The sequence below is a fragment of the Ursus americanus genome, chromosome 2 (genome assembly GCF_024610735.1).
Source record: "Ursus americanus isolate L20-20 chromosome 2, mUrsAme1.1.p, whole genome shotgun sequence".
Classification (NCBI taxonomy): domain Eukaryota; kingdom Metazoa; phylum Chordata; class Mammalia; order Carnivora; family Ursidae; genus Ursus; species Ursus americanus.
This window is the reverse complement of record NC_142128.1, coordinates 64,511,004-64,536,701: the sequence shown is the minus strand read 5'-3', so window position 1 is coordinate 64,536,701 and position 25,698 is coordinate 64,511,004. Positions and strand designations below refer to the sequence as shown.

Here is a 25,698-nt window from a genome sequence, read left to right as displayed (position 1 = left end):
CCCTTGAGTATTGACTTTTCAGAGGTGAACAGCAGAGCTTGAGTTTTAGTAACTACGTTGCATAAACCAGTGGTGCATTTGTTTTTATTGCTGAGTAGCATTCAGGTGTATGGATGTATCACAATGTGTTTTTCACTTCCCAGTCGACAAACACTTAGGGTATTTCCTGTTTCTGGAGATTATTAATAAAGCTGTTATAATAATTTGTATACAGGTCTTTGTATGGACATAAGAATCTCTTTTTCTTGGGTAAATACCTAGGGGTGGAATTGCTGGGTCCTATCATAAGTGTTTGATGAAGTTTATCAGAATCTGCTAAATTGTTTTCCAAAATGGCTGCACAGTTATGAAAGTACTAGCCGATCTACATCCTCACCAGTTTTTGATATTATCGGTCGGGGTATAAGTTCAAGTTTTAAACAGGTTTTTCAGAGTAAACCTCACTGAAAAAATAATATTGATCTAGCTTTGAAGGAGGGAGAAAAATTCATTTATGTGTCTGGGCAGAAAAAACAGGGTGTACCCTGAAGCAGGATTGGGGAAGAAGACAGTAGTAAGACATACATTCAGGGAGGGAAAATATCCTCTGGGGCTGCAAAGTCCTTAATAATAACATTGACTTTTATTTTGAGTAATTGGAGATTTATTGCAGCATCTTAAACAATGGAAAAGAATGGCATTATAGTACTTATATTTTTATGGATTTCTCTGGTTGTTGTGTTGAGAACAGGCAATGGCAGATCAAAGAAAGAAGTAGAGAAAACATTAAACTAAGTGCTAATGGTAGATCAGACCAGAATGCTAGCACTAGAAGTCATGAGAAGTGGTAGAATTCTTGATATAATTTTAAGGTAAGCATAGCTCAAATTCCTGGTAAGACAGCTATAGCGTGTAATTGGGAAATAGGACTCAAAAATGCTCTACAGTTTTTTTGGGGGGGAGCGTAAAAAACTGAAAAATTGGATTTATCCTTAAAAAGAAAATAACCATTGGATTTAGCAAACTGGAATCATTGATGACCTTGACCAAAACAATTTTTGGTGGTATGGAAAGATTAAAATCTTCCTGGAGTATGGTTAAAAAATGAAATGATGACATTGAATATCGTCCATGACTTTTGCTATAAATAAGACATAAATAACTAGGTAAAAGTTGAGGTAGGGAGACATGAAGTTAAAGTTTTGGGTTTTTTTCTTCTTTTCATAAGATTGAGGTGATAAAATACGTGCTGGTAGGGATGACGAGTATATCGTAGAACATAGTCAAATAAAAGTGATGTTCTTGAAGGAAAGACCTGATGGAATTGAGTCTAGAATGAGAAGGATTGGCTCTAGGTAGGAGCAGAGGCAGTTTATAGTCAAAGGAGAGAAGGAAGAGAGCAGGTGTTAAGGGTGCTAATGGCTAGATAACGTAGATGTAATGGCGGGAATGTGGACATTTTTGTTTGTTGCTTCGATTTTTTCAATGAAATAGAAGCATGGTCCCTAACTCAGATTAAAGATAAGGCAGAAGGAATTGGACATTTGAAAGAAAAAGAGGAACTTTGAAATAGTTGTCTGAAAGTGTGGAAATATATGTGTACTACGGAAACATATGATTTTAGGGCAGCATTAAGGACTCAGTTGAAGTTTGTGGTTGTGAATTCAAAGTTAGACCAGTCACCACCACCAATTGTCTGTGTGTGTGTGTGTGTGTGTATTTCAGCTCCATGGGGGTGAAATCTCAGTTGATTATCTTCCTTAAGGATAAACGGACCAGCACTATTTATAGAAAGGAGCTTTTTGTAACATAAGCGCACTTTCTTGTATCCACAGGTTTACAAACATGTATAGGTCTCTCTTTAAGCTGTTACTTCTGTTCCAGTGGCCAATTTTTCATTCCTGTGTGAATAAATAAATAAATAAATAAATAATAAAAATAAAATAGAGAAAATAATAGAACCACACTGCCTTAGTCATATCCTGGTAGGTTAAGTCACCTCGATGAATTCCTGGGAATGTACTCTTTCATAGGCCTTATAGATTTAACTTGTCAAGGTTCATTTTTGATGAGAAACTAGTCTGGCTGATCTTAAAGGTTCATCTGCTTCCCCACTGAGATCACAAAGCAGAGAGCTGACTCAGCTGGGCCAAGCCATTCTGTGGAGAAACAAAGCTTTTGGCTTCTTGGTATTTTCGTGCTGTTCCAGGGCTTTTCGGTGTGTGGACTATGGTCCTCCAGGTACACACCATTAGTGTTTCTCCTGGGTTCTGAGATTCTTTGACACATTTTTTTATTTAGAGAAAAAAGATGATCTTTAGCCCCTCTTAGGCTAACCTACAAATATGGAACATGCAGTGGGAGTAGGGTTTGTTTTTTCTCAAGGAATCTCAACTGAGCAGTCCTCTCTCTTTTGGAGTCTATGCTCAACTTATGTTGTGAAACAATGAAAGTTCGGGATACAGCTTGTGACCTACTACTTCTCTGCTTGCAAATCTATTCCCAACCTCCAAAAAATCCCATGCTATATATATACTGTAAGGCACTAATTGTATTTGTTTGTGACTCCCTTGCTTGATAGTTGCCTCTTAACATGGGGCATACTTCACTTGTCCTGGTGCCATGTGCTTTTGGAAGCAGGAGTTTAATTGGACTAAATTAAAGTAATGAAAGGTCACTGGGAAGACCAGTTACTAGGTAGCCAGTAATCAAGACTTGGCAGGGTGTCCACCAACCCTGGTCTTTCAGAGAAATTGCTGAGAATTCAATTCAGAGCTTAGGAGGGGACAGGACAGTCATTGGGTTCACTAACTAGGCACCTAGCAAGACCTCAGAATTGCCTGATGCAGGCCCTAGGGAGAATGGAAAAGAGCAGAAGAGTTTGTTATCCTCTAAAATTCCCAAAGCAAACAGGTCATCTGAAAAAGAGCTGGATTTGTAAAAAAAGAAAACCCCAACTTTAAGATGGCTGGCAGCCAAAGATGAGTCCAGGCCATTAGGGATCTGGAGAAAGGCTGTCGAAAGGTTACTGTTCTATGGCTGAAGGCCAAGAAATTGATGAAATAAGAGACAAGTGGATCTATAGCAGCCAAGCAGATAGGTTGATGCCAAAACCTAGACTGACCCTCAAAAAATTAAAGAGGGTATAAGTGGGAATAAGAACCAGTTACAGGACCTGATCCCCTACTTGCCTCCCAGGGGAAGACTCCAAACATTCTTGAATTTGCAGATACCAGATTTTTTTTTAATTTACCTCCTGAAAGTTTCAGGATTGGTATTTCTTTTTTTTTTTTTTTTAAAGATTTTATTTATATTGACAGAGAGAGTGAGAGCACAAGCAGAGCGAGCAGCAGGCAGAGGGAGAGGGAAAAGCAGACTCCTCGCTGTGCAGAGAACCTGATGTGGGGCTCAATCCCAGGACCTCAGGGATCATGACCTGAGCCAAAGTCAGGCACTTAACCAACTGAACCACCCAGGTGCCCCAGATACCAGATTTGACGTGGTTATTACATTGGATTTCGTGTCTCAATTGTACTTCCTGATTTTTTTGCCAGCCTGTATAGTTGATTAACTAGATGAGAAAAACAGATTTTATTTTACCTTCATTTCTTACTCTGAAGTTTTTTCCTTTATTTATGTAGATTCTAGCTTCTGATCTATATTATTTTTCTTTTGTCTAAGGAAAATCTTTTAACATTTCTTTTAAGGCAGGTCTATCGGTGATGAACGCCCTCAGTTTTTGTTTGTTTGGGAAAATTATTTCCTTTTCACTCTTGAAAGTTGATTTTGCTGGATATAGAATTCTAGGTCAGTAGATTGTTCTTTCAATACTTTATTTCATTCTACTCTCTTCTTGCTTTTGTAGTTTCTGATGAAAAGTTGGCCATAATTCTTATCCTTGTTCCTCTAAAATACAAGATAATTTTCTCTAGATATTCTTTAAGATTTTATATTTGTTGTGTTTTTGGTTTTCTGAAGTTTGAATGTGACAAGCTTAGGAGTATTTTTTGGAATTTATTCTGCATGGTATTATCTAATCTTCCTGGATCTGTGGTTTGGAGTCTATCATTAATTTTTGAAAATTCTTGGCCATTATTGTTTCAAGTATTTCTTCTGTTCCTTTCTATGTTTCTTCTCCTTCTGATATTCTAATTACACATATTTGACTCCTTTCGAAATTTTCCTAGAGCTCCTAGAGGTTCTGTTCTGTTTTATTGTTATTATTATTTTCTCTTTGAATTTTAGTTTGAAAAGTTTCTGTTGACCTATTTACTACTCACTGTTTCTTTCCTTGGCTATGTTCAGTCTAGTGTAGAGAACACCAAAGGCATTTTTTTCATTTCCCTTACTATGTTTCTGATTTCTAACATTTCCTTTAGATTCTTTCTCAGAATCTTTATTTCCTTTCTCCCATCTATTTTTGCAAGTTGCCTATTTTTTTTCCCATGGAAGCTCTTAACATTTAAAACATTAAAAAAAATGTTTGAAGGTATTGTTGACAAATCTTTAACATATTAATCATAGTTATTTTATCTTATTTTTTTATTTTTATTTTTTTTAAAACCAACATTTTAATATTACTTTTAAAGACTTTTTTTCCCTGACTTTAAAGTGGTACAAGTTTATTGCAGAACATTTAGGAAAGTTTTTCAGTCTCTTCATGATCATCAAGGCTTCTTAAAACTGCAGATTCCTCTCAGGGTCATGAGATCTAGCCCAGCATCATCAGGCTCTGTGTCAGCAGAGAGTCTGCTTCTCTTCCTCTGCCCACCCCCTCCAAATACATACATACATACATACATACATACATACATACATACATCTTAAAAAGAAAACAAAAAACCAACTGCAGATTCCTCATCCTTGCCATAGACCCGGACGTTAAACTTTCAGAACCTCGTGTTGAATATACCAAAAAACTATTTAAATTTTTTTTAAAAACTTGTAATTCCATCTTTTCAAGATTATCACTGTTGGAGCTAATTCCCTATAGCAGGTTTTCCCCTGTATGTTTGTCTTTATTATGTTTTTACAAATTGAGTTCGTATTGTATTTCTAATTTGATACCTGCTTTTACACCCTGCTTAGCATTTTATCCTAAGCATTTTCCCATGTCACTAATATTCTCCAGAAACATGATAAAAAAATATTTGACTCAGTCTGTTTTACCCTATATCATTTAAAAAAGCTTGTCCCAGCTCAGAGCATGGGCATGGGGGGAGCCTTTTCCTGCTGGACCCCTGTTTTGTAGATTAGCAGAAGGGTTTCAACTTGAGGATTTTACTCAGTCTTTCTCACACAGCATTAGATAGGAGCATTAGCAGGGAATGTAAATTTTTTTTTTTTAATGATTTTTTATTATATTATGTTAGTCACCATACAGTACATCCCCGGTTTCCGATGTAAGCCTCGATGATTCATTAGTTGTGTATAACACCCAGTGCACCATGCAATACGTGCCCTCCTTACTACCCATCACCGGTCTATCCCATTCCCCCATCCCCCTCCCCTCTGAAGTCCTCAGTTTGTTTCTCATAGTCCATAGTCTCTCATGTTTCATTCCCCCTTCTGATTACCCCCCCCTTTCTTTATCCCTTTCTTCCCCTACCAATCTTCCTAGTTCTTATGTTCCATAGATGAGAGAAATCATATGATAGTTGTCTTTCTCTGCTTGACTTATTTCACTTAGCATTATCTCCTCCAGTGCTGTCCATGTTGTAGCAAATGTTGAGAACTCGTTCTTTCTGATAGCTGAGTAATATTCCATTGTATATATGGACCACAACTTCTTAATCCAGTCATCTGTTGAAGGGCATCTCGGCTCCTTCCACGATTTAGCTATTGTGGACAATGCTGCTATGAACATTGGGGTGCATATGGCCTTTCTCTTCACTATGTCTGTATCTTTGGGGTTGATACCCAGTAGTGCAATGGTTGGATCATAGGGTAGCTCAATTTTTAACTTTTGAAGGGACCTCCACACTGTTTTCCAGAGTGGCTGTACCAACTTGCATTCCCACCAACAATGTAGGAGGGATCCCCTTTCTCCACATCCTCTCCAACAATTGTTGTTTCTTGCCTTGTCAATTTTTGCCATTCTAACTGGCATAAGGTGGTATCTCAGTGTGGTTTTGATTTGAATTTCCCTGATGGCTAATGATTTTGAACATTTTTTCACGTGTCTGTTAGCCATTTGTATGTCTTCATTGGAAAAGTGTCTGTTCATATCTTCTGCCCATTTTATGATTTGTTTATGTTTCTTGTGTATTGAGTTTGAGAAGATCTTTGTAGATCTTGGATACCAGTCTTTTATCTGTAGTGTCATTTGCAAATATATTCTCCCATTCCGTGGGCTGCCTCTTAGTTTTTTTGACTGTTTCCTTGGCTGTGCGGAAGCTTTTTATCTTGATGAAGTCCCACAAGTTCATTTTATCTTTTGTTTCTCTTGCCTTTGGAGATGTGTCATCAAAAAGGCTGCTGTGGCCGATGTCATAGAGGTTGCTGCGTATGCTCTTCTCTAGGATTTTGATGGATTCCTGTCTCACATAGAGGTCTTTCAACCATTTAGAGTTTATCTTTGTGTATGGTGTGAGAGAGTGGTCAAATTTCATTCTTTTGCATGTATCTGTCCAATTTTCCCATAACCATTTATTGAAGAGACTGTCTTATTTCCACTGGAGGTTTTTTCCTGCTTTGTCAAAGATTAGTTGCCCAAAGAGCCAAGGGTCCATTTCTTTTCTTTCTTTCTTTCTTTTTTAAATTTATTTATTTGACATAGAGAGACAGCCAGAAAGAGAAGGAACACAAGCAGGGGGAGTAGGAGAGGAAGAAGCAGGCTCCCAGCAGAGGAGCTTGATGCGGGGCTCGATCCCATAACGCTGGGATCACGCCCTGAGCTGAAGGCAGATGCTTAACGACTAAGCCACCCAGGCGCCCCGAGGGTCCATTTCTGGGTTCTCTATTCTGTTCCATTGGTCTATGTGTCTGTTTTTGTGTTGGTACCATGCTGTCTTTGTGATCACAGCTTTGTAGTACAACTTGAAATCCGGCATTGTGATGCCCCCAGCTTTGTTTTTCCTTTTCAACAATTCCTTGGTGATTCGGGGCCTTTTCTGTTTCCATATAAATTTAAGGGCTATTTGTTCCAGTTTTTTGAAAAATGTCATTGGTATTTTGATCGGGATAGCATTGAAAGTGTAGATTGCTCTGGGTAGCATGGACATTTTAACTATGTTAATTCTTCAAATCCATGAGCATGGAATATCTTTCCATCTTTTTGTGTCTTCCTCAATGTCTTTCAAGAGTGATTTGTAGTTTCTAGAATATAGGTCCTTTACGTCTCTGGTTAAGTTAATTCCAAGGTAACGTATGATTTTTGGTGCTATTGTAAATGGGATGGATTCCCTAATTTCTCTTTCTTCAGTCTCATTCTTCGTGTATAGAAATGCAACTGATTTCTGAGCATTGATTCTGTACCCTGCCACATTACTGAATTGCTCTATAATTTCTAGTAGTTTGGGGGTGGATTCTTTTGGGTTTTCCATATAGAGTATCATGTCATCTGTGAAGAGAGACTGTTTGACTTCTTCTTTGCCAATTTGGATACCTTTTATCCACTTCTGTTGTCTGATTGCTGTTGCAAGGACTTCTAGTACTATGTTGAATAATAATGGCGAGAGTGGGCATCCTTGTGTTCCTGATCTTAAGGGAAAGGCTTCCAGCTTTTCCCCATTGAGAATGATATTCACTAAAGGCTTTTCAGAGATGGTTTTTATGGGATTGAGGAATGTACCCTTTATCCCTACACTCTGAAGGGTTTTAATCAGGAAACAACGCTGTATTTTGTCAAATGATTTTCTGCATCTATTGAGAGAATCATATGATTTTTGGCTTTTTTCTTGTTGATATAATCTATCACACTGATCAATTTGCAAATGCTGAACCACCCTTGCATCCCAGGGATGAATCCCACTTGGTCATGATGGATAATCATTTTAATGTACTGTTGGATCCTATTAGCAAGGATCTTGTTGAGAATTTTGGCGTCCATATTCATTAGGGAAATCGGTCTGTAATTCTCCTTTTTGATGAGGTCTTTGCCTGCTTTGGGGATCAAGGTAATACTGGCCTCATAGAATGAGTTTGGTAGCTTTCCTTCTGTTTCTACTTTTTGAAATAGCCTTAGGAGAATAGCTATTATTTCTTCTTTGACTGTTTGCTAGAATTCCCCGGGGAATCCGTCAGGCCCTGGTGTTTTGTTTTTTGGAAGGTTTTTAATCAGTGTTTCAATCTCTTCATAATTAATTGGTCTGTTTAAAAAATCAAATTCTTCCCTTTTCAGTCTTGGTAGTTTATAGGTTTCCAGGAAGTCCTCCATCTCTTCCAGATTGCTTATATTATTGGCATAAAGCTGTTGATAAAAGTTTCTAATAATCCTTCCTATTTCAATGGTGTTGGTTGTGACCTCTCCTTTTTCTTTCATAATTTTATGAATTTGGGTCCTTTCTCTATTCTTTTGGATAAGTGTTGCCTGTGGTTTTTCTATTTTATTAACTCTTTCAGAGAACCAGCTTCTAGCTCTGTTGATCTGCTCTACTGTGTTCCTGGTTTCTAATTCATTGATCTCTGCTCTAATCTTGATTAACTGCTTCCTCATGCGTGGATTAGGCCTGTCCGTCTGTTGCTGTTCCAGCTTCTTGAGGTGAGAATATAAAAACTGCATTTTAGATTTTTCTATTCTTTTGAGTGAGGCTTGGAAAGCTATGTATTTTCCCCTTAGGACTGCCTTTGCAGTGTCCCATAGGTTTTGGACCATTGTGTTTTCATTCTCATTGGTCTCCATAAATTGTTTAAATTGATTTTTGATTTCCTGGTTTATCGAATCATTCTTGAGCAGGATGGTTCTTAGTCTCCAAGTGTTTGAGTTTCTTCCAAATTTTTCCTTATGTTTTAGTTCCAATTTCAAAGCTTTGTGGTCTGAGAACATGCAGGGAATAATTTCAGTCTTTTGGTATCGGTTGAGACCTGTTTTGTGACCCAGAACATGGTGTATTCTTGAGAATGTTCCATGGGCATTAGAATAGAATAAGTATTCTTTGGTTCTGGGGTGTAGTGTTCTATATATATATCTATGAGGTCCAACTCGTCGAGTATGGCATTAAAAGCTCTTGTTTCTTTGTTGATTTTCTGCTTAGGTGATCTATCTATTGCTGATATTGGAGTGTTGAGGTCCCCTACTATTAACGTATTGGTATCTATATGTCTCTTTATTCTGGTTAAGAGTTTGCTTGTGTATCTTGCTGCTCCCCTGTTGGGGGCATATAAATTTATAATTGTCATATCCACTTGTTGAAGACATCCTTTAAGAATAATATAGTGCCCTTCTGTATCTCTATAGTCTTTAGTTTAAAATCCAATCTGTCTGATATGAGAATTGCTACCCCAGCTTTCTTTTGAGGTCCATTGGCATGAAAGATGATATTCCACCCCTTTACTTTCAGTCTGGATGTATCTTTAGGTTCAAAATGAGTCTCTTGTAGACAGCAAATGGATGGGTCATGTCTTTTATCCAATCTGCAACCCTGTGGCGCTTTATGGGAGCATTTAGGCCATTTACATTGAAAGTGATTATTGAGAGATATGATTTTAATGATGCCATGTTGCCTGTAAAGTCTTTGTTTCTATAGGTTGTGACTTTCTGTTCTTTTTCCCTCTTGGGCCTTTTTACTTTTATAGAACCCCCCTTAATGTCTCCTGTAGGGCTGGTTTCATGGTTACGAAATTGGTCAGTGACTGGCGATTTTGGAAGGTCTTTATCTCTCCATCAATTCTGAATGACAACCTTGCTGGATAAAGGATCCTTGGCTGCATGTTTTTCTCTGAAAGAGCTTTAAAAACGCCCCCCCCCACCCTTTCTCTCATTCCAGGTCTGTGTAGACAGGTCTGAGGTAATTCTGATACCTTTGCCTTGGTACATGAGAAATTTCTTTGCCCTGGCCACTTTCAATACTGTATCCTTGGATCTAATATTTGCGAATTGCACTATGATGTGACGTGGCGTAGGTTTGTCATGGTTGAGCTTGGGAGGGGTCCTCTCTGCCTCTTGGACATGAATGCTTGTTTCCTTTGCTAGATTAGGAATGTTTTCAGCTACAGTTTTTCAATTATCTCTTCTAGACCTCTGTTTTTCTCCACCCACTCAGGGATGCCGATGATTCTGACATTGGAACATTTCATTGAGTCAGTAATCTCCCGTAACCTACATTCTTGAGGTTGGATTTTTTTGATCCAAGTTTCTGTCTTAGCTTTCTCTTCTACCAACCCATCCTCCAGTTCGCCAATTCGTTCTTCTGCCTCATTCACCCTGGCCATTAGAGCGTCTAGTTTTGACTACATTTGATTCATAGTATTTTTAATTTCTGCCAGATTTGCTCTCATTTCTGCCCTTAGAGATTCTATATTCTCGTTAATATTTTCTTTAATATTTCTTTCAAGTCTACACATCATCTTGACCAATGTTACTCTGAACTCCATTGCTGATAATTTGGTTATATCCACATCCATTAGTTCTGTGGCAGAGGCCACAGACTCATTGTCTTTTCTTTGCTGGGGGGGATTTCTCCTCGTCATTCTTGTGAGGAGAGGTTGAGGGGTTGCCCAGAGCCCAAATTATTGACCAGGACCCAGGAAGTGCGCACTTGTTTTATAGGGATCTTAGGGATGTGGGCTTCTTGATTTTTCAGCCAGCCTTCTGAGGGAGGGGCCTGCCGCACTGATACTCAGGCAACCCTGTTTGGGTAGAGTCTCCGTGTCCCCTGCAAGTGGGGATGGGGATGGGCACACTGTGAGCCGGTATTTCCAGGCTTTTGTTCTCTGGCGGCTTTCCCTGGTGGTTTGCTGGGCCTCTTCTGAGAGTCAGAGTAGCAGTAGCCAAATCCCAGCCTCTGTCTCAGAACAGAGGGATCGCAGACCATTCTCCACTGATGTTCTGGCCACTTTAACTCTGTTTCTGTTGGTGCTGCTCAACCCTGCAGCGTCCCTGGATGCTGGCAGGTCTCTGTCCTTTGTGTTTCTAACACCGCCAGCCACCAGCTGCCCTCACGCGCTCCAGAGCTCCGTTTCAGTGTGGTTCGCGCACTCTGGAGCTCTGGTTTTAAGACTGGTTGTGTGCGTTCCCCGCCTCACAGTCTCAGTCTGCTCTCTTGAGGGTGCCGGTCCGGTCTGTGAGTCCGCCCGCTCCCCCGTGCAGGTGGCTACCGCTTCCCGGCGCCCGAATGCAGGGGGCCCTCCCCCTTCCGTTTATCTTCTGATATCTGTGCGCGGATTTACGGCTCCCCGCTTAGTACCTCAATACTCAGCACTGGAGATGTTCATTGTAGAGATCCAGATGTATCTTCCTGCATCTCAGGCTGATTCCGTGGATGCTCAGGATGGTCTGGTACCTATCCAGCTTGACTCAGGAGACTAGCTGAAAAAGGGGACCCCTACTCCTCTGCCATCTTAACTCCTCCCTCTATCAATCATAGTTATTTTAAATATTCTGTCTGATAATTCCAACAACTATGTCATAGCTGATGTTTACTCTGTTTCTTCAGACTGTGTTTTTTGTTGTCTTTTCGTATATCTGGTAATTTTTTGTTGAATGCCACACAGGTTATATTAGATGATAGACACTGAGGTAAATAGTTGTCCACTGTGAGGATATATGTGATCTGATTAGGAGCTGGGCTTTGTTTCATGTTTGCTGAAGCTAAAGTTGCCAGAGAATTAAAATTTCTCTAGTGCCCTTACTTTTGTCTCCTTTCTGGACTTTGAGCTTCCCTACATACTCTTCCTCAGAAAAAAATCTGTGTCTTGCAGCTTTTTCATCTGTAATCAGCAGGAGCCCTGTTGGTATGGTGGTATGGTATGGAGGAGGAAGGGAGCATTCTATAGTCTTCCAATTAAATTTCATTCTTATAGTGGGCCTAGGCTTTGGGCCTGTAACCTGCACAGGAGGTTTTGTTTGTTTGTTTTTAAAAATCTTCCCCCTCAAGGTGAGCAGGAAGGGTAGATGGGGCTAGAGTGAGAAGAATGTCTTTTTCCCCAAGACTCTGGGACAAAGCTCTGGTAGTCTTTTCTCTGGAGAGTGGGTCTTTGTTATAGAAAAGGCTCTGGGCATATTTCACAAGCATTGCTCTCCCTCTCCTTCTGTAGATCCAGAAGGGAAATCTTTCTTGGCTCTTCATTGTGAGAATTTGGTGTTCCTCAAAGTAAAGCCCACAAAAACACAGGGGTTCCATACAGGACTGCAATGCCAGGAGTTTCTCATTCTCACTCTAGGTCATACTTAGTCTTTAGCAACTTGTCAAAATTATCATTTACGTCTAACCAGTTATGGCTCTGGTGAACTCTGGTCTGGATAAGTAGATCTGGGCCATGCCTGTCTAGATTTAGCCCTCACCAGAACTGCAAGCCCAGTTCTTTGTTGGGTTCAGGAAGTCATTGATTTCCAATTTGCCTCACTTTTTCTTCTTGTAAAGGTAGAAGTTATGACTTGTTGAAGCTGAGAGTTCTCTATTTATAGTATTGATATGAATATTTCAACTGCTCAAATGTATGGGCATTTTATTTGGATATAATTATTGGTGACCCCTGTCCCTGGCTTATAAAAAGTCAGAGGAATAGTGACTAAGAATGGCCATGTACTAAGGGATGCTTGCCTAGCTTGTAAAACTGACACCATGTTTAGAGGAAATGTACTAAGGGATGCTTGCCTAGCTTGTAAAACTGACACCAGACTAGAGGAAACAGTATTAGGTGTTCTCACAGGAGAATTAATGCAAGCAGACACACTATCTTTAGTTATTTAAACTTTAACAGCCCTGGCCAGGCAATGGAAGCCACTTCAAGCCACAGAGGCTTACATAAGAAAGTGGCCATTATTGTTCCCATGCTGACATAAGAGTGACTCTGAAGAGAAAACCAAGTCATGCTAATGACAAATCTCCAACAGGCTGGAGAAATCTTAGAACAATATTAACTCTCAGGGGATGTTCAGATTCTGTACCAATGATGACTTTTTAAAAATGACTCTTCTGAGAAAATGGTTTATATCACATCATGAGCCATTCTAGCGCAACTGAATAACACAGGTTGACCTTGAATGAAGTCAAAGTCCAAGGTACCACCCAAGTTACAATGTTGGGAACAATTTAGACTATAATTCAAAGAGATGGCATCATGGACTACATTATTTCTGTCTCAAATTCAGAAGTCATAGCATTATTTAGATGCACTTCTTGATTTTTAATATTAATTCTGCTGTTCTCTTTTAATTCCAATTAATATTATCAGAGGTTTATTCATTTTATTAGTAATTTCAAAGAAATTGACTTTTAACCTTATTCATCTCTGTTTTTCCAACTTCATTATCTTCTGTTATCTTTTTTATTTCCCCTTATTCTTGTTGGATTTATTATTCTTTTACTTCTAATTCTATAAGACAGATATCTAATGAATTTTATCTCATTAACTTTTACACTATTTTTTTAATGTAAGAATTTTAGGCTGTCCATTTGCCTCTGTTTTGCTTCAACTCAACACTCTGAGTTATGATATCTAGTATTTCCATTTTTCTATATTTCTATGTATTGCCTAGTTTTCAATGGTGATTTATTCTATGATCCAAGGGTTGTTTTGTGTTTGTTTTTGTATTTCCAAATGCAGTTTTATTTTAGTCATCTTTGGTTATTGTTATCTTCCTTAAGACACTGTCATAAGACATTGAAGTCTCTATGATAGCAAGTATTTGTAAGTTTGATTTTTTATTTTATTATTTTTTTCTTAAGATTTTATGTATTTAATTGTCAGAGAGAGACAGAGAGCACAAGCAGGGAGAGTGGCAGGTAGAGGGAGAAGCAGGCTCCCTGCTGAACAAGGAGCCTGATGGAGGACCCTTGGCTCATGAGCTGAGCTGAAAGCAGATGCTTAACTAACTGTGCCACCCAGGCATCCCAATTTGTAAGTTTTAAAAATTACTTTTATGACATGGCACATCATCACTTTTCATAAATATTTTATACATGCATGAATAATGTGTATTCTTCAACTGTTATGGTACAATATTCTATACATTAGTTCTAATTTGGTAATGGTGCTGATCAAACTCTTCAAATTGCTTGCTATTTTAAAAATGTTTATTTCATGAACTACTGAGAACTATGATGACATAACACAATGGCAATACATTTGTCAATCTCGCCTTGCAGATCTGTTATTTCACTTTCTTCTCTCTCTCTTATCTGCCTCTTCCTTTCCTTTCTCCCTCCCTCTTCTGTTGTTAGGTAGACACAATTTAAAACTTACAAGATATTGTTAAATGAATATTTTGCCATTATGCACTGATGCTTTTTAACTCTGCTAATGTTTTGCAATGTAATGGAGTTTTGTTTCAGTTCAATTTAACAACTCTGTCTTTTCACTGTGAAGTTTAGCCCAGTTCGTATGATTGTGATTATCAATTGTTTTCATTATTTTCCCAGCATCTCATGATTATTTCCTATTTGTACACTTTCTTATTTTCTCCTTTCTTGACCTTGTTGTTTATTTTTTCTTCAGTTTCATTTTCTTATTAATTTTCCTACTTCTGTTTTTATTCCTTAATGGTTATTTTTAAATTTTATCATACAAATTTAGTTTTATAAAGATAAAGGTAATTGATATTTTAGTCATCCTCACAAAATATGGAACATTTTAATACTTAATAAATCCTTTATGCCTTTCCCAATTTATGTGCTATTATTGGGCAACATTTTCTTCCTTTCTTTCTTTCTTTCTTTCTTTCTTTCTTTCTTTCTTTCTTTCTTTCTTTTCAAGATTTTATTTATTTATTTGACAGAGAGAGAGAGACAGCCAGTGAGAGAAGGAACACAAGCAGGGGGAGTGGGAGAGGAAGAAGCAGGCTCCCAGTGGAGGAGCCTGACACGGGGCTTGATCCCAGAACGCCGGGATCATGCCCTGAGCCGAAGGCAGATGCTTAATAACTGAGCCACTCAGGCACCCCTGGGCAACATTTTCATTCTGTCCTTTTTTTAAACACCACTAATTAAAAATTATTAATTTTTAAGCAATGTTTATTTAAATTTACCTATAGATTTACCAATTTAATTGCACCTTAATCCTTTGTTATTATTTTATAGAGGCATGTTTGGATAATTTTATGTGTCATCTTGACTGGGTTACAGGATGCCCACATATTTGGCTAAACATTATTTCTGGGTATGTTTGTGTGGGTGTTTCTGGGTGAGATTATCATTAGAATTGGTCTACTTTCAGCTTTTTATATGAAAATAGTTTTTTTCATAATTTTTCTTCAAAAATAGTATTCCTGAGTACTCAATTAGAGGTTGACTTTTATTTTGTCTTAGCAATGTAAAGAGAGTATTCCTTTATCTTAGTTTCTATCTTTGCTTAAAAGGCTTCTTACAGTCTAGTAGTTTTATTGGTGATTTGTCCTTTATCTCTGTCTGCCTTAAGATTTTCTTTTTGTCTTTGGTGTTCTTATGTTTTATTAATATATGTCTACGTGTGGATTTTTATTTACTTATTTACATCTCTTCTGCATTCCCTGCTTCCTATCTGTTTTCTATTTGTTCTGAAAAGTTCTCAGTCTTGATCTTTTCAAATGTCCTTTTTCTTTTTATATGTTCTCTTTCTGGGACTCAGGTAGAGATATATGATGCCTTCTCCATATATACTCTATTTCTCTTGTATATGTGCTGCATTATAGGTTATTCAGACTTACATATTTATTTTATATTTTGTAACTGATAATTTCAATATCTAAAGTCTATATAATTATCAATTTTTTGGTTTTCGTTTTTGCTCACTCTTATTCTGAAAGCAAGATTCTGTGTGTGTTTGATGATCTTTGATTGTCAACTGATATTTTCTTTTTTTTTAAAAGATTTTATTTATTTATTTATTTATTTATTTATTTATTTATTTATTTGTCAGAAAGAGAGGGAGAAAGCACAAGCAGAGGGAGCAGCAGGCAGAGGGAGAAGCAGGCTCCCCACTAAGCAAGGAGCCCAACGTGGGACTTGATCCCAGGATCCTGGGATTATGACCTGAGCTGAAGGCAGAGGCTTAACCAACTGAGCCACCCAGGCATTCCTCAACTGATGTTTTCTTGATATGTGAGAATACCGATGGTCTATTTGGTTTTTTTTTGGTTTTTGTTTTTGTTTTTTTGTAAGAGAGAGAATATTTTCATTTAATTCTGCCAAGTTCCAGAAGTCAATACTATGCCATGGAAAGTTTCAGATAGTTTCAAGTGCCCCAGTAGTTAGATAAAGTAGTGGTAAAAAATCAACCTTGAATTTTAATGGCTTACAATGGTGTTTCTAATTGTTTATATATATAAAAATACAGATATGCAAAATACAGGCATACAAAATATCATATTTGTATTTAAAATGTACAAAAATACAAAAGAATTAAATTTTGTTTTATAATATGTTTATATAACTGTATTATATTTGTCTATACTATTTCTCACTCATGCTGTTTGTTTTTAATGGGCAACCCATGGACTGACTATAGTATGTCTGTTCTTACCTCAAGATCTAGGCCATCTGGAATGCTGCTAGTCACCAGGACAGAGGGAAAGCTATCTAGCTAATTGTATATAATTTCTGAAAGCTTCTGCCTATAGATCACACAAATCACTTCAATTCTCATTTCATTGTCCAAAGCAGGTTCCATGCATGTATTTCATACAAAAAACTGAAGTGTGCTTCCCACATCCTCCTTTTATTACTTCCTGATTTTGTTAGGTTTAACACTTATTCTATGGTTCTAAGATTTATGTGGAATTTCATAACTAATTTTTCCATTTTCTTCAAATCTTCATTTTATATCTAAGTGGATTTCTTTTTTTACCAACACTGCTTTCCAACTGTGGCTTCTCAGTTACTGAGATCTTAATTTTGATTCATCTTTTTTTTCCTTTGCATTTCATAATCAAAATTTTAAGACAGGCTTTTGGACTCTATTCTGTGGTTTCTTGCATATTCATGAATTTATTTCTTTTATACTAAAATGTCAACTTAACTGAATATAAAAAGTCTTGAGTCACGCTTCTTTTTCATACGTACTTCATAAATATTTCACTCATTTTTAACATAGGATTCTGTGCAAATGCCTAATGTCATTCATATTTTTCTTTTTTTACATGATTTCCCCCCTGGATGCCCATAAGATGCTTTTAATTTTTTTTTAAAGATTTTATTTATTTATTTGAGAGAGAGATAGTGAGAGGGAGAACACAAGCAGGCGGAGGTGCAGGCAGAGGGAGAGGGGAAGCAGGCTCCCTAGGAGCCTGATGCTGGGCTGGATCCCAGGACCCAGGGATCATGACCTGAGCCAAAGGCAGACGTTTAGCTGACTGAACCACCCAGGTGCCCCAAGATGCGTTTAACTTTTTAAACAAATTTATATCTAATTTTATTACCTTTTGAAGTTAAAAAAATCTGCTGTTTTAATAAGTCATATTGCTCAGAGATATGGAAAATCCAATAGCTTTACATCTTCCATCAATCTCATCTTCTGGGCTTGTTTTTCTATTCTTTTTTTAAAAATCTAAATATTTATTGAATTTTAACACAGATGGAAAAAATGTGAATATATGTCCAAAGCGAATTAATTTTATAAATGTGGATACCCCAATGTGAACAATATATGGATAAAAAACAGCACAATACCAGCTTTCTGGTGGTCCCCTCATGCTCCATGCCAGCTTTTCCTTCCCCAGGAAGTGACCATTTTCCCGACTTCTCACAGGTAAAAAGTATTGCCTATTTTTTAAAAAAACAAAACACAGAAGTTCTTTGGTAAATAAAATTTCACATACACAAAGAAAGATGGAAGGTAACATAAAGTTTATATAGTTTTTATCAATAAAAGCAGTTGTTCACAGACAGTGTAATAACAAGCAAAAAGAGGCATGTATATTTTCAACAATCACATTTGAATGAATTTTGTGAGCAATTTGAAAGTAGACGAATTTTCCATGCCTGAATGTATCCATAATTGTACTTCTGTGAAAACGATGGTTAAATTTTGACTCATTCTCATATTTTAACAATACTTTTTTTTTTTTTAGCCTTAGGTTGGTGGTGGTAAGCCTATTTAGCAAGGTGTCTTTAAAAAACTTTTAATTGAAGTATTACATCCAAACAAACATGAATCATAATCACAGAGGACCCACGAAACCTTTAAACAAAAAACTACCAGCATCCCTGAAGTCCCTCATCACTCTCCTGACTTCTACTATCAGTGTGTTCTTGTAGAGTATATAAATGGTATCATACACTATTCTTTTGTGGCCTCTTTCACTGAAATTTAAATTTGTGAGATTCATCCTCATTGTTGTGGCTAGTTGTACTTTGCTCTTTTTCACTACTGTCTCCTATTTTACTGGGTGACTAAACCACAGTTTATTTATCCACTCAACCATTAATTGGTATTTGGGTTTTTTTTTCTTTGGACCATTACAAATAGTGTTGCTACGGGCATTATTATACATCACATGTCTTCTGGTGCACATGTATATAAATATTTTGAGTATAGAGCTAGGAATGGAATTGTTAAATTGTAGGGTTTGCATGTGTTTAGATTTAGTAGATTCTTTTAAAGAGTTATCTAAAGAAGTGATACCAATGTCCATTCCTATCAGCAATAAATGAGAGTTCTGGATTCTCCACATCCTTCTCAGTACTCAATGTTTTCTGATGTCTTCATTTTAGTAATTTTTAGTGGGTTTGTACTGATAATGCAATGGAGTTCGAGAGAAATCATTTAACAGCTTTATACTATTCAACAGCTTTTTTCCTATATTCATATACAAAGATATATTGATTTTTTCCATTCTCCTCTAATTTTTTATTCAACATTTGACACACATTGTTACTTACAACATATATATGAAGAACTACTACTGAACGAAATTATCCCTGCTTAACAGAACAATATCTTTGTAGAATTCTTCATCTGCCTTTGAAATTCAATATTTTCAAAAGCTTTTTTCTTCTTTGTTAATCATTATTTTTAACGTATATTTTGTAGTAATATAGCTTCACAAGCAGTGGAGATAATCGTACTCACTAGCTCAAAGTCGCCTTCCTTATTTCAATTTCTTTACTTACCTTCCTCCTATTTCTCCTTCCCTCTTCCCAATTGCCAAATATGTTAAATATTTGATGGGTAAACATTTATTTGGGCATTTTCTTTCAAAATATTTATTTCACATTTTTTGTATACGTTTTTTTCCCTGTAAATCTCACACTAGTTCTTAGTTCTTTTTACTCAGCATTATATTGCAGGGTCTAAGTTTGTATATGTATTGCTGCACAGTTTTCCATAATGTGCACCTATCACAGGTAATGTGTCTGTTCCCTCAGTGATGGTCACCACCCATATTGCTCCAGCTTCTTGCTGCCCCATTGTGGACATACTATACTTGTTTGTACTGTCTTCTTACGAGTTATTGTGAAAACTTCTGGAGCTATGCTGCTGGCCCAAAAAGCGTATGTATGCCAAATATAATTCATACTAAAAGATGCTGTCTAGAACAGCTACATCAGTCTATATTCCCACACAGTACATGAAGTTACCTACATCCTTCTCTCACTATTGTTTTAATGTGCATTTCTTCTTATACTTCATATACTTATTGGCCGTTTTTGTTTTCTTGAGAAGTCATACCTTTTGTTGTTGATATGAAGACATTTCTTATACATTATTTATATATTCTAAGTTAATCCTCATGGTTTTAGATATTGTAATGTCAGCTTTTTCCCAATGTGATTGGTCTGTTAATTTTAACTGGGTGTCCTTCATTTAGAAAAGATTTTGTAAGTTTATTTTACAAGTGATGTTGATGAATTCTTTTATCAATGTTAATAACTTGTCTATTGATTCAGCTTTTTCCAGTATTTTTCTTAGTTTTATTGTTCTTGACCAACTTTTCCCAGAATACAAATATGCCCTTTTAATCTATAAATAAACCATTTTCTTCTTTTAAGGAAAGTATGCTTATGGAAAAAGCTTTGGATTTTTAAATATGTGTTCTTTGTTCATGTATTACTGTATTCTGTTCTTATAATTGGTATTACTGAATATATGCTCTGTTCTCATATTTAGTAGCAACAATTGTGCATATATTGTTATTTCCTTTCTTTTCAATATCTATGATTTGATCTCTGTTTTACTTAGTCTTTCTTTATTCAACTTGTATTTGATTCTCTTAAGTTTGTTCTTCTGTCCCAAAATATAGAATACAAATGTGTAAGTATATATGTATACATTGCTTCTAATGTTGATTTGATTTCTATAACTGTTTTATTTCACTTGTTTTTCTGAGTCTGTGATCTTATTTCACATTTCAAGTCTTACTAATTTTTTCTTTATGTTTTCTTTAATTCATTTGAACTCAAGAAGACTTGATTAATTAGAAACTATCTTCTGATTCATGGTAACTTTCTTCTAGTGGTATTTGCTTTATAAGCTTTTCTCTTCTTGCATTGCTTTTTTCCTACTCATTTAATTTTTTATCTATGTGTATGTCATTTCTTTCTGATTTTTACTAATTTTAAATAGGGCATGTATACCTGGTTCAGCTATTTGATGAAATTAATTATGGGTGAGAGGTGAAAGCTGAAGTGCCAGAAGTTTAGGACACACTTTTGCCACCTCTGTTTCGTCATCTCCTCAAGGGAAGTCTTCTCTCATTATTTACCTTTCCCATGTCTTGAGCAGAAGCCCTTCAGTTTTCACAGGACAGCCCTGTGCTCCAGGTGTCTATGGTGTATTCAGCAGCTATTTATTTTTGCCTGCTTTGATTAGCTATCATGAAGATGACTCTCTTCGGCCCGCTTTCTGAAAAGATGACATATCTATGTAGCTTATTCAGCCTCTCTTCACTCATCAGCCTTGCTTTAGAGCACCTGTATTCCACTCACACCTTCCAAATAAGGTTTCCTGGATCCTTTCAGAGGTGTATCATCTAATCTGAGGGAACTCTGTACTTTTAAAGTATCTCTAGAACTTTGTACTTGCTCGTGACACCTTCTGCCATTTTGGTCCCAATAATTTTTGTTTGTTTGTTTGTTTCTATTTGGAGATTGTGATTTGGGCTGTGACTGTCTCCAAGTCCCATTGAAGATACAGCAGCCCCATTTTTTATATTTGGTTGTTGTTTCAGTTGCAATTCAGAAGAAAATTGGTAAAATTACAGAAGGGAAGAATGTTTAGTTTACTGAAGTTGGATAAAACCGGTCAATAAAAGTATTTTTAATTGCTTATCTTTCAAAGCTTGTTATTATTATGAAATGTTTTACATTTTTCTATGGGATCAGGTGGTCTGATGTTTTGTGGTGAGTGTGTAATTACTGCAGAATGCAAAATTTGGGACCTGAACATGGAATATTGGTGCATGCCAAGAATTCGAAAATTAACATCCAAACAGCAGTGGAATTTGCTGAAAAACAAAATGTAAAGTTGTTATATCACTTCATTTTATTGGGAAATCATTCTGGTATTGAGCCAAAAACAACTAGTAATTATTCATAAGACCATTGAGGAGGTTGCCATATGTGATATAAATATATTTATTAGTTAGGAATTTTTTCAGGTACAAGTGATAGAAATTCAGTTGAAACTATCTTAAGTAAAAAGAGAATTTATTGATTCCTATGGCTGGGTATTCTAGGAGTGGTGCTTCCTTTGTCTCGTGTTGTTGCAAAATGCTGGTTATTTTCAAGTCATTCATATGAAGAACACACATTGTTCCTAGTTAGAAACCCCAGCAGAAAGAGAATTTCTTGCTCCCAATATCCATACATGAAAGATTCCTCTTTCCTATTGTCCATACTGCTTGACCCAACTTGGATCATGTCCATGCAGGCAGGTGAGAATGGGTGGTAGAATCCCACCATGATCAAAGTATGTGCAGAGTCACTGAAGTCTATTCTGTTTTGTTTTGGGAGGGAAAGAAGAAACCATAAGACAGGTCTATTTCAGTGATCGTTATTCTTTAGTTGCAGATTGAAAAACCAATGACTCAGGGTATATTTACCCTGGTAGCTCCAAGTTTTGTAGGGAATCCTAGGTTTAAAGATGCTCTCATTTCTGGTGGAAGTGAATGAAGTAGGCCCCAGAGCTTCTGCAATCATCTTAAATCACAGGGAGAAACACAGAAGGCAGGACAATTAAATGTAGAGGAACTGAGTCTTTTGTGACATCATTAGATCACTATATCCAGTCTTGGCTAAAGTGGCTCTTCCTCTGATTTTCTCATTATGTGAGATAATAGATTTTTTTAGTTTTTAAAAGGCATTGTAGATCAGTTATTCTGTTATTAATAATCAAAAACATGGTAATATAGCAGGACATTTTGGGCTTTAAGCTTCATTAATAGTGTCAAAATCTCCTTTTCTGAGAATTAAAAATCTACTAATCTGGACATAACATATTCACTTTAATGTTCTTCCTATAATGCTTTTTGCTGTTTCTAGAATCTTCCCCCTGTATAGGATATCCACATTTCACTTTTGGTTTGACTTGTTGGCTTGGTTTTTCCTTCAGGGTCCAATCCAGCTTTTGTAGTATCTCTAACATGGATCTCTTTATTACTATTTAGTGAGGATTAGGGCATTTGTATTTTCTCTCCTACTTGGTTCATTCCTACTTATTAGCTCTCACATGACTCCAGCATAAATAAATGACCTACCTTCTAGTTTGCTCTGACTGAGCTTCACCTAGAAACTTGGCATCAGTCCTGTGATTGGTTTTATCTGGGAGCTGATCCTCAGCAAGAGTTTTAAACATTGAAGAATAATAGGAAAGAAGGAACAATTGGTGGGAAAAATAAAAAACAAAGCTTTTTGAATTTATTATTTTCACGATCTTGATCCCATTTGACCCATGTTCTAGTATATTAAACTATGGATAAATTATTTTTGAAGTGTTGCTTGGGTAAAACAGAGAAGTCATAGAGAAATCATGGCCTTACACAATTTAGTAGTTAACTCCTAGGCAAATAATCTATTAATGATGTAGGAAATTAGTTGAAAAACTCACTTTTGGCTGTCTGGTCATTAACATCTGATGCATTCAGCTTTTCTGTACCACAGTGTGCAACTTGGTGACTTTCCCAGGGCTAAAGTCCAAGTGAAGCTCATAGGCTTGTAGGCAAAAAGACCAGAGGACAAATTAGAGTTGTTTCTTATTTATGTTTCCTAAATCTAAGTAAATGCCTTGTTAAAAATGTTAGTCCTAATGGTCTTAAATATATATTGCATTTCTGCATACTTACCAGTATTTAAATATAATTTGTATTGATATTTGAGTAGGAGGTGATGAACTTTCCTCTTCATTATTGATTTGGCGATGACATTTCCAGATTGCTTTTTGCCATATCCTTATTTTCTGCAACTGTAAAGTTTGCGTGGACCCAGTGTAAAAATTGCATTACTCATTTAGCTCTGTAGCACATGTTCAGCTTGTTGCATCTGAACTCAATATGGTGCATATTTTTTTCTGCTTTGCATGTGAATATAATTCAAGATGCTTGTTTTAATTTTAAATGCCTACATGATCTGGCTTCTAACTAGAGAATATTTAAGGTACTTTTCTGATTATCCACATTTATTATTTCCATGGGAGTTCAGAAGAATCACTGAACAGTCAGATTTTTTTCTTCGTAACTTTAGTACATTTATGTTGTTTCAATTGTTCTGAGGATACATACTTTATCTCTTAAAAGGTAATCAAAGCTGTTCAACCAGTTGTGTGAAATTTGAAAAGCATAATTAAATTCATTAGTTGCTAAACAGCAAAGATGAATTTATATTAAGAAAAAGACTTCTAAATGTGTGGATGCCTACATTTTGAAAAACACATGTAATAAAAATGACAAATTATGTGGTGAACACCATTCTAAAATATTTAGATGTATTAATGGACTTGATCTTCCAAAAATAAGCACTCTAATTATTCCATTATGTAGAAGGGGAAACTGAAGCACAGTGAATAAATTGCTCAAGGTCAAGTACCAAATAAATGCCAGTGTCAGGATCTAAATCCAAGCAGTCTAGACTCAGAACTTGTATATTTGATCACAAAGAATACTGCTTTCCAGGTAGTTGGATGGATGGATGGATGGATTGGGAAGCAGTGGGGCCAGGTATAAGGGGAGGCAAAGTGTAAGGCTAGGTTATGGGTCAAGCTCTACCCACAGCTGGAATTCAGAGCCTAATTGCAGCAAAGGATTTGCTACGAATTTGTGTGTGTGTATGTGTGTGTGTGTGTGTGTGTGTGTGTGTGGATAAAGGGTAGGATACAACTCTTGTACCCTTCAGGTTAGAGTGATCTAAGGGTGAAAAGGTAGCATTTTCACTGAAAATGAGATACATATTAGCTCACTACTTTCCAATGATATATGCGACATGTCAAATGAAGTAGTCCAATCTCAGAGAGCTAAAAAAAAAAAAGGTGAAATCATGAATAATGTATCAACATTTACGTGTCAACCTCTTCCATGATATATCTTTAGCTTCAATGATATATCTCATATTCTATAATTTTGTTCTTTTCCTGAAGACTTAAAATAGAAAGCTCAAGTGAGCTAAACAGCTGCTGCTTATGGCCACGCCTCTCGATTTCCACTCTTTTTTCAATCTCTAAGTATGACTATCCAACATCTTGTCATTAGTATCAGTATTTGCACTTTTAAAAATTTCATTCTTATTTTTGCTTAATAGAAAAATGTATAGTAAATGCTCATTTTTTTTATAAAAACTGTACAAATCAAGATGGTAATGAACACAGAGCCACCATTTAATATTTTGAAGTGGAGCTATATGAAAATATATAAAAATCCAAATTTGGTATATAAAGGTAATAGAATTAACATTTACAACATATAAAGGTAAATAAAATATGTGAATGTCAAGGATCTTATGTATTCGTATATACCAGTAACCTCAGTGTATCTAATGCTGTTGTGAATTAAAAAACCGTGGAAGTTTTCTAATCTTTTCTGATTTGTTGTTATGTACAGTGTTTACACCATCACGTTATTTGCAATGAAAACTACTGTTAGCTTGTGGCTTAGGGACATTGCATGATAATCAGGAAAACTGGACTTCTGTATCACTTATACTGAAACGGCTCCTGAGTGACTTATTTTAGCTTCTTCTTCTTCTTTTTTTTTTTTTTTTGCCTCTGTTTAATCATCTTCAAAATGAGAAGAATATCGACCTAGTCTATTAATATAAAATGGTGTCAAATTATTATACATTTTAAACAGAAGACTCTGGGGTCATTTTAAATACTGATAGTATTTAGGAATGAACAGATAGTAATTTTATAAGTTGTTGATATATTATAGAAATAATACAGAAATCACCTCAAGTTTTCCTTCTTACAAATTAAATTTCTAAATCAGAAGAATCAATAAAGTCTAATGACAATATTTCAATGCAAGAAAAAACATTTCAGTTACTATGACCATACCTTATATGCTTTTTTCTTCATGAAAGCATTACTGTATTTCTCAAATCAAACCTGCATGAGAAAGAATCTATTACATCTCAATATAAGACTCCGACAAATGCTTTTTAAATCTTCATGCCTTACTTAGTTTTGTATGACACGTGCACATGCATACATATACAA

The 25,698-nt window shown here is 36.3% G+C and overlaps 1 long non-coding RNA gene across 1 annotated transcript; it reads right to left on the bottom strand.

Annotated features, from left to right (window-relative positions):
• Positions 1-647: 647 nt before the first annotated feature.
• Positions 648-24,479, bottom strand: LOC148110639 (uncharacterized). The gene is made up of 4 exons (XR_015726453.1): positions 23,336-24,479; positions 23,101-23,204; positions 17,724-17,816; positions 648-1,880 (listed from the first exon to the last, which is right to left on the bottom strand). It is a non-coding gene; the product is annotated as an uncharacterized LOC148110639 (long non-coding RNA).
• Between the last annotated feature and the right edge of the window lie 1,219 nt (positions 24,480-25,698).